Below are 9,229 nucleotides of genomic sequence, written 5' to 3'. Positions count from 1 at the left end.
CTGCCCGGGACAAAAAAAAAAAAAAAAACATACTCCACTTCTTGTAGTTGCTAAAGTTCATGTCAGATCAGGTCAAGAAGCAGGCCAGGTCCTGTGCTGGACACTGAGCTCCGCCAAGTAAAATGATCTTCTGGTTTGACGCCTCTGATGAGATGTTGGGCAGGAGTTAGTCATAGGATGTTGCCTGAAGAGCCTTTGTGATCACATGAGGAACCACGAGGAAAACTCCTGTTTTCATTTATCAACATCAATAGTGCATGCAATGTATTTATATCCAGACAAGTCTTTAGCACATACACGTCTTTGACAAACATAACATTAAAAAAGAATTACAATATGCTTTTTATTTGTTTATTTAATTCTAATCCTGTTCTAACCATGTTATGTGTTCTGCATAACACTCTGCCTGTGGGTTTATTTCTTCTGACCTTACTCCATTTTTGTTTTTCCATCATTTCATTTTTTTATCTAAAGAAGCAAAGGTGTCAAGTGTCATGTTTTTGACAGTGTGGCCATTATATTGAAAATGCATTTTCTCATTTGACATAATCCAAGGGTATTCAAACTTTTTGCTGTGAGGGCCAGATTTGGTGCGGTGAAACTGTGTGTGGGCCAATCATTCTGCTTGTATTCTTGGAACTATTTTAATATGACTAAAGAGAATGTCTTCTCGCACAGGTATGACGAGCCAAACAAGCAAATGTTCACATCTGCCTTTTTCTATGCAGTTGTTGATAAATTTTCCATCGGTAAAAGGTTTGTAGTTCTTTACAATCAGTGTTGCTACTTTGCTTTGTGGCGTTTTCATTTGACTCGCACGTTCTTGTGAAAAAACGCTTCTGTACTATTGAAACACTTTGCAGTTGTTGCAATTTTCTGCACCGTTCTGTAGTTAGTCAGCGTTGGGATGTCTCGTCTGGTAATTTCTCTTGATATTAAACTCCATATAAAAAGCCACGGTTTCTTTGCATATTACACAGACGCAGTTACTTTGTCTTTCGATTATAAAAAAAATTAGCAGTTTCCACTTGTCCTGGAAGCGATGGCCTTCGTTTTCAGCCAGTCTAAATCAAACAATTGTACAGAGAGTTCATAGGAACCAATCATAATGGAGCAATCGCACACACAGTTCTTAGAAAGAGCTGGGGGCTGCCAATTATTAATTTTATGAGAGGAGCTTGTGGCCCAGTGAAATTTAAACGCAGGTCTTAGTTGGCGTTTGAAATGGTCCTTCCATCTCTCTGTGCCCCAGTTTGAGCATTAACCAGAGAGCAGATAAAAAACAAAAAAAGCTTGGGGATGTTTTATTATTGTCTTGATGGAAACAAGGCAAACATCCTGACCCCGGCCACAGCGACTTTCCCTCTGCCGGGCAGCCATCCCCCACGGGGCCAGCATAGTGAGCTTTGCTGCCCAGGGTCTGGCTGAAAGGATTTGTATTTGGACCCCAATGAATCAAGCACAGAATTAATGAATAAAGGGTTTATCGGCTCAGGCAGGACGAGGAACTCCTGGAAGACAGCCTTCGGTCAGCAGGGGGCGCACAGGCACTAAGGAAGGAGAGATGTTAGGAACGCAGGCAGGAGGGGCACACGTAATCAGACAGGAACGTTAGGATCTTACTTGGCGAAGAAAGCTCATGAACAGTGATCAACAGATGGTGTCAACGTGGAGGGGTGCACAGCAGAGGGCTGACGTTGAGGGTGGTACATGTAAATCTCCTTCAGGCGGTCCAGGTAGGAAGAGGAAATGACAGGAGGCAATGGTGATGGGGCAACACTTGTGGGTTGAAAAGTTCCAGTGCAGGGGTTTCTCAGAGACAGATTCACAGGTCAGTCCAAAGGTTCACATGAACAGGGTTGTTGCTCCATGGAAGGCTTTAGAGCAGGGGTCTCAAACTCGCGGCCCGCGGGATGATGATTTGCGGCCCCGTCTTCATATGAAAGGTTACTGTTCATGCGGCCCGCAAGGCTGATATGAATGACAGTTGTTGTGTGCAGAGCTGAACGAACCAATCACAGTGAGGTATATGGCTCTGGAGGTGGGACATCGGTGGGCTGTCCAGTACCTCCTCATTCATTCCTCCAGTCAGCTCGGCGGAGGAGGAGCCATGAAGCCGCAGAAGGATATTTCACACCGAACCCCGTTCGCGTGCCCCGCCCCTCTTACACCTTGCAGTGAATTTGCTTCTTTCCGCATGGAAGTGTTGGTGCTCCAGGAGAGGTCCTCGCTGATGTGCACACCCAGACACTTATAGCTGGAGACAAGCTCCACTGGTGCTCCATCAATGTGAAGGGGTGGGGTGGGGCGTCTGCTTTTCCTGAAATCCACCACCATCTCCTTGGTCTTCTTCACGTTGATGCAGAGGTTGTTCTCTCTGCACCATTGTACCAACATCTCCACCTCCTCTCGGTAGTCAGACTCATCGTTGTTGCTGATGTGTCCTACTACCGCTGTGTCATCTGCAAACTTGACTATATGGCAACTGGGGTGTCTCACCGAGCAGTCATATGTCAGCAGAGTGAACAAGAGGGGGCTCAGCACACAGCCCTGGGGTGTGCCAGTGCTCAGGGTGAGGGTACGGGAGATGGTGTTGTGGATCCTGACAGTCTGTTGTCTATGTGTCAGGAAATCCAGAACCCAGTTCCCTAGTGTGGGGCTCAGGCCAAGGGTGGAGAGTTTCTGCAGCAGGGTCTGTGGGATGATGGTGTTGAAGGCCGAGGAGAAATCCAGGAAGAGCAGGCGGATGTAGGTGTTCCTACCCTCCAGGTGCTGAAGGGCAGTGTGGACCACAGATGAGATGGCATCATCAGTGGAGCGGTTCTTCTTGTAACCGAACTGCTGCGGGTCCACAGTGGCGTCGATGTTGTTCCTGATATGGGCCATAACCAGCCTCTCGAAGGACTTCATGACTACCGGGGTCAGTGCAATGGGTCGGTAGTCATCAAGCCCCGTAACTGTTGAACTCTTTGGCACAGGAACAATGACGGATGTTTTTAGGCAGGTTGGAACAGATGCCTCAGACAAAGAGATGTTAAAAATGTCTGCTAGCATCTCAGACAGCTCAGATGCACAGTCCTTCAGCACCTGCCCTGGGATGTTATCGGGGCCAGCAGCTCTGCGGACACTTTGAGGGGCGTGTCCCCTGGTTGAGTGGCGAATTTGGTGAAGGGCGGTGGTACAGCAGGATCCTCAAAGCGTGCGTAGAACCTGTTGAGTTCATCTGCCAAAGAGGGGTCATCTGGACACTGTGCATTCCTGCCTTTGAAGTTTGTGATGCACTTAATGCCCCTCTACATGCTCCTGTTGTCATTTGAAGAGAAATGCTCCTCAATTTTCCTAGGGTATGTGGATTTGGCTCTGTTTATGGCTGCCGTCAGTTCATTCCTTACTGCTCTCAATACAGATTCCTCACCGGCCCTGAATACAGCATTCCTGGCTTTCAGCAGAGCTCTCACCTCAGCATTCAGCCAGGGCTTTCGATTCGGATAACAGATGACTGACTTTGTGGTAGCGACATCACTGGCACACTTGGAGATAAACCCCAGGACAGAGGAGGTGTATTCCTCTAGGTTCACCTTTCCCTCATACGTAGCTGCTGCTTTGAAGACCTGCCAGTCTGTGCATTGAAAGCAGTCCTGCAGCACAAATCCTGCATCGCTGGGCCGCACAGTGACAGTTCTTCTTGTTGGCTTTACCCTTCTTATCAGAGGCTGGTAGGATGGTGCCAGTACCAGGGAGATGTGGTCAGAGAGGCCAAGGTGGGGGCGAGGGAGAGCTCTGTATGCACCCCGGATGTTTGTGTACACACAGTCCAGTGTGTTGTCTCCTCGAGTGGGAATGAGATCTCGAATGAGATGTTGGTAAAAACTGGGAAGGGTGTCTGTCAGTTTCACGTGATTGAAGTCTCCTGCAACCACGTAAAACGCTTCTGGGTGCTTGGCTTGCAGCGAGCTGATGACATCATGAAGCTCCTGTGTTGCAGCGTTGGCACAGGCGGAATGTAAACAATGATGATGAACACAACAGTAAACTCCCGTGGTAGGTAGTGCGGACGACATTTCACAGTCATTAGCTCTACTGCCTCAGAGCAGGAGCCTCTTTCCACCCCACAGTTAGTGCACCAACCTTCATTTATGTACACACATAGACCTCCTCCTCGTGTTTTGCCTGACCGGCAGTCACGGTCTGCTCTAAACAGCTGCAGGCTGTCCAGTTGGAAGGCGGAATCTGGCATGTTTTCATTTAATCAGGTTTCGGTTAAACAAAGAACAGCACAATTCTTCATCTCTGCCATACTCAGTACTACTCATATATTTATTCACAGTAACATTAAGAAAGACAAAAGAGTCTCAGCTTTGAGGATTAAATCTGGTTTCTCTTCAGTAATGATCTCCTCTGGAGGTTGGTAGTGGAGTTCTAGAGAATGATTTCCTGCAGATTCTCTTCCTTCATACCATCAATAAAAGTCAAAAGGTTTCAGTTTTTTCTTCTTTTCTAATGACCTAATCTTCTTTACATTTTGTGTTTATGCTTTGTCTCTGTCTCTCCCTCTCGCGCTGCTGCACGTGTAAGCGCAGTGCCAATGTGCGCGTGTGCCCTCAGCTTTTTCTTTCTTTCTCTTCGTTCCGTCTCTGTTAAACATTTTTCCATCACCATTCTTGACTTTTAATTAAGTATTTTCTCCTCTCTGTGTGCATATCACGGTCACTGACGGTCCTCCGATCAACTGTTTAGTAACTAATAGAAATTGAATGATCCTAGGACTGTCCCGCGCCCCCCCCCCTGCCATCGCAACGCGTCCCCGCAGGGGGGCGCACCCCACCAATTTGAGAAACACTGGCTTAGACTCACAAAAAATTAGAGGTTGGTGACTTCTGATTTACGCTGAAATACTTCATAGTAGGGCTGGGCGATATGGCAAAAAAATAAAATCACGATTTTTTAAATTTTATTTCACGATTTTGATTTTATCACGATTTTTTTTAATAAATTGAAATTGACAAAAATGTAATTATATTGATTTTAGCTGAAAGAAGTAAACCCATTTTTGAACAAATATTTTTATTTATTTGAATTAAATAGTTATCATCTATTATGATTAATCTGTAAATATTGCAAGAATTGCGCCTTCTACTGCTACAGATAATGCATTGCTGTCAAATGAACAGTTTCTAAATATCAGTGAGTTTTAATTTTGCCTTTGTGCTAAAATCCATAAAACAGAGCTTGTAAATGATTGTCACCCAAGACCAGAAATGAGGGAGACTGATGAAGTTTATAGCATGAATGACTGATAAAATTTAGTAAAGTCCTTTCCCTGTTAAAAACATCTCAAAGTGCTAAATAATAATAATAATAAAAACACCTTTTAACCACATTTTCAAATGAAACTAAAACTTTTATTATTTTTGGATTACATACATGGTAAATAAATCTCAATTGCTTCAGAATTCACCTTCAAATAGACGATTTCATTGTACTTTGAGAAAAAGGCTCCAGCTAGCATCTTTAACTGATACAAAAACATTTTTTAAACTTGGATGATAACATCAAATACATCTGCCAAACTGTTAAGATTCAAAACACGGAGATAATAGCAGTAAATGGTGTGGCAGGTTAAAGTTTACATCCACAGCTCCTTCACTAACATCTGCTCTCTGCTGTGTTTATGTCACTGAGCAGAAAGCTAGCGTTAGCGTTAGCGCTGTATATTCTAGCTGGGCTTTTATTCGGTCCGTTCGACCAAGAAAAAAGATCAACAGTGACGCCACGGATTAAGAAAATTATGTGCAAACTCACTTACACTTCTTACAAAGGGAGGGTGCGACCGACGATAAGATTTAGGCTCTTACAGTAGCTAGCAAAAGCTATGCAAAGAGCTAGCAAAACAATGCAGCAACGTGCATCTTGACCGAACATTTTACGTGTTTCCTACATGAATTACCATTAGGTTTTGTGCAGGTTCAACGTAAATACGTGCAATTAACATCCGCTATGTTTAAAAACATGAAACATAAATAAAAACATACATCAAAGAACCAAACTAGCATGCTACTCGTGAGTTGCTAGCACCCACTTTAGCACACAGTTCACGGTTCCCAGCCTGATTTCTCTCTATTAAAATGCGATTCCTGTCCTGTGATGATTCCTCTCCATCGGATTATTTTGTTGTCAAGGTTTTTGAAGTCGACTGTAAAACACTGCGTCTCCTTTTGTTACTTTTTCGGACCTCCGTCATTCATTACTCGAGAAGATTCGATCCATAATGACGGCGCACGCGACTCTGTCCCGTTATATGTCACGTGACTTCCAAACAAGAAAAACACACCGGGGAGGAGGAGGAGCAGCAGCAGCAGCAGCTCGGATTTAAAGTCACAGCTGTCAACAAGCTTTTGCCTTCTCGCTCTTGCAGCTTTTGTAGAAGATCGCGATGAAACGATCTCTTAAAAATGACAGATCGTTAGCTTTGGAGATCGTAAGACGGTTTTTTATCGTCATATCGCCCAGCCCTACTTCATAGCATGATAAAGGGCCCTTAACCTTCGTGCTCTCTTATATTGATGTGTGAACTCTCCCATGACAAAGGTGGACAGGATTTTATGTCTGCCACGGACACTAGTGAAAAAAATCATCAAAATAAAGTTCAGCACACTGCCTTGTGGGGTTCAGATGACCCCACTGTTAATGTCAACATGTCTAGGATAGCACAAGGGTTAGGGAAAAAAAAAATCAGAAAAGGTAGTCAAATGATCTTTCCGTGCAGCTTGTCATTTTTACTTAAAAATAAATTTTAGACGGTTTTAAAATCTAGAAATAAGGAATTTCACACAAGCATTCAACAAGGGAAAAATAGCTAAATAAAGAAGCTGTCAGACATATTTACTTCAAATTGAATGTTGTCCAGCCCAATAGTAATTTATTTATTTATTTTTTGCTAGTTCCAAGCAGATGGTGTTTATATGTACCGAATTGTTGTTTATTTTGTTTACAATGAAAGTAAACTGGTGTAATAAGTAGACATGACTAATTTTAGAACAAAATGTGAACAGAAAATACTATCTTAGTACAAGTGGGTCTGTCCTAATGAATTCTCATAAAAATCTAAAACAACTACTTATTCTTAAAACATAAATCTACATTTATTTATTGAACTTCAACATACCATGCTTAAAATTGAACCAATATTTTCACTGTAATTTTTGGTTTTTGATTATTAAATCAAGTTTTACATTGTTAAGAGTATGAACAGTATGAAGCAAATAGACTCATGGACTCATTCTAAACATTAATGCCCTTATTTTTTTATCCTTGCTCTTATAGAAACAAAAAAAAATCTAAACTGTACTCATTTGGAGAAAAAATGGTTCAAGTGTAAAGCAGAGATCAGTTAAAGCAACTGCAAACCTGGTAAAATATCTTGATTCTGTAAAAACAAGGTTTGAAATCTCTGCAATGATCAAATGGCTCTCAATGCACTGGTTCATAATTACAGAGGTGCTTGACTCAATTTCATTTCTGTAAAAAAAAATTTACACTCTTTCCTGCTAAATATTTTCTTAAATGCTTTCACTTTTAGCTCTAAAAAGAGCAACATGATAAAGACAAAATGCAAACCTCTTCTTACCGTTTTCTTCAGCCATCTGCACACCCTCTGTTAGATGTGTTAAATGGGCTTGCATGGTGGTGTAGTTGTTGGCACTCTCACCCCTCAGTGAGAACTCTGACTGGGTCCTTTCTTTGTTGAATGTGGATGTTCCTCTCGAGCATGTGGGGGTTTTCTATGGTTTTCTCCCACAGTCCAGAAACATGTTTTATAGGTTCATTGGTGACTAAATTGTCTCTTAGCTGTGATTGTGAGTGTTTGTTTGTTGCTCTGTTACCCTGTGATAGAGTGGTGAACCATCCAGAGTATAGTGGACCTTTGTCTGGTTGTAACAGGGATAGGCTCCAGCAAGCCCTTTCGCCTTAAAAAGATTTAGTGGGTTTGGAATGTGGATCAACAGGCGGACAAACCGACCGAGCTGGTGTGATGGATGTGTAATACACAGAGCTGGTTCCTCCAGCAAATGAAAAAGCAGTCTGGTGTTGTCCTTCTTCATTTCAGGAAGTGCTCCAGTGGTAGAGCTTCTTGGATAACTGATGCTTTCATGGAGATACTGATGTCTAAATTTTAGAATACCAGTAAACAATGCAGTTGGTGCAGACACATACATTTTCAATTAGTCTGTCTTTTATACTGTCTTTTATGCTCCCTAATGTAACTGTTAAGAAGCTCAAACTTTGAGCCTTGTTTAGCTCAGTTTTTTTAAGTTGATTCTAGCTAGGACTTAGATCTTGTAAATATAAACAGTAACCTTATCCTCTTGGATAAGGTAAATGAATTATTTTGGCAGTCAATGCAAAATAGGCTGCTTCTTTATTTGAACCTTGAAGTTTATTTGTGTGATTTGTAGTTGATTTAATATCATGTATTTCAGAAGTTTGTTGCTCTAAAAGTAGCAACTCTTAAGTTTAAAAGTCCTGAACATGTGTTAAACTATGTTCACAGATTGTTCGGTTTCCCCGGTAATCCAAATTGAAGCTGCTGTGTTTCAAGTTTCTACGTTGCTCAGAAATGTGTGAATGGCTTTGTCATTGTGAGGAACGAATATTATAATTAGTGCTGTCATACGATTCATTTTTTGTGTAATTAATTAATTGTGACCCGTATTTAATTAATCAATCGATTTTAATCACAATAATTTTAAACCTTGTAATTGCTGTGAAAAGCCTCATTTTGAGGTATTTTAATTACATTTGGGACAATGTGGCACAGAAAGAGATCAAAATAAAACTAAAAAGGTGGCTTCATGAAGGTTTTTTTTCCAAGACTTTCAACCTCTACTTTGACACCACTGAGAGGTAATTAAAAAAAATCTTAAACAATTAAAAAAAATTGCCACATCCAAAAATCAGTAGAAAACTTTTCTGAGCTAACCACTAAAAAATACCTCAAGCTTCAAATTAATACCATAACTCAATTGGTGATATAACATGACAGGGATTTTATAGTTTGATTTAACCTATTTGGGTTAGTTTTATCATTTTAAAGACTTTACTTGTTTTCTTCTGATCATAACTTAGTAGGAGGCTCATAGTCTTACTTTAGCCTTTAAGAAATATGAATTATGCGTATTTCTGTCACAAACATAAGCCAAAATATAAAAAGAACGCAGCATCTCTCAAA

General features: G+C 41.6%; 1 protein-coding gene across 2 annotated transcripts in view; it reads left to right on the top strand.

Annotated features, from left to right (window-relative positions):
- specc1 (sperm antigen with calponin homology and coiled-coil domains 1) overlaps positions 1-9,229 on the top strand; it is a 192,076-nt gene that overhangs the window by 20,878 nt on the left and 161,969 nt on the right. The window lies entirely within an intron of this gene.

This window comes from Oryzias melastigma, linkage group LG14, assembly GCF_002922805.2.
Source record: "Oryzias melastigma strain HK-1 linkage group LG14, ASM292280v2, whole genome shotgun sequence".
Taxonomy (NCBI): domain Eukaryota; kingdom Metazoa; phylum Chordata; class Actinopteri; order Beloniformes; family Adrianichthyidae; genus Oryzias; species Oryzias melastigma.
Note: the sequence above shows the minus strand (reverse complement) of the source record. Positions and strands in the feature narration are given on the sequence as shown.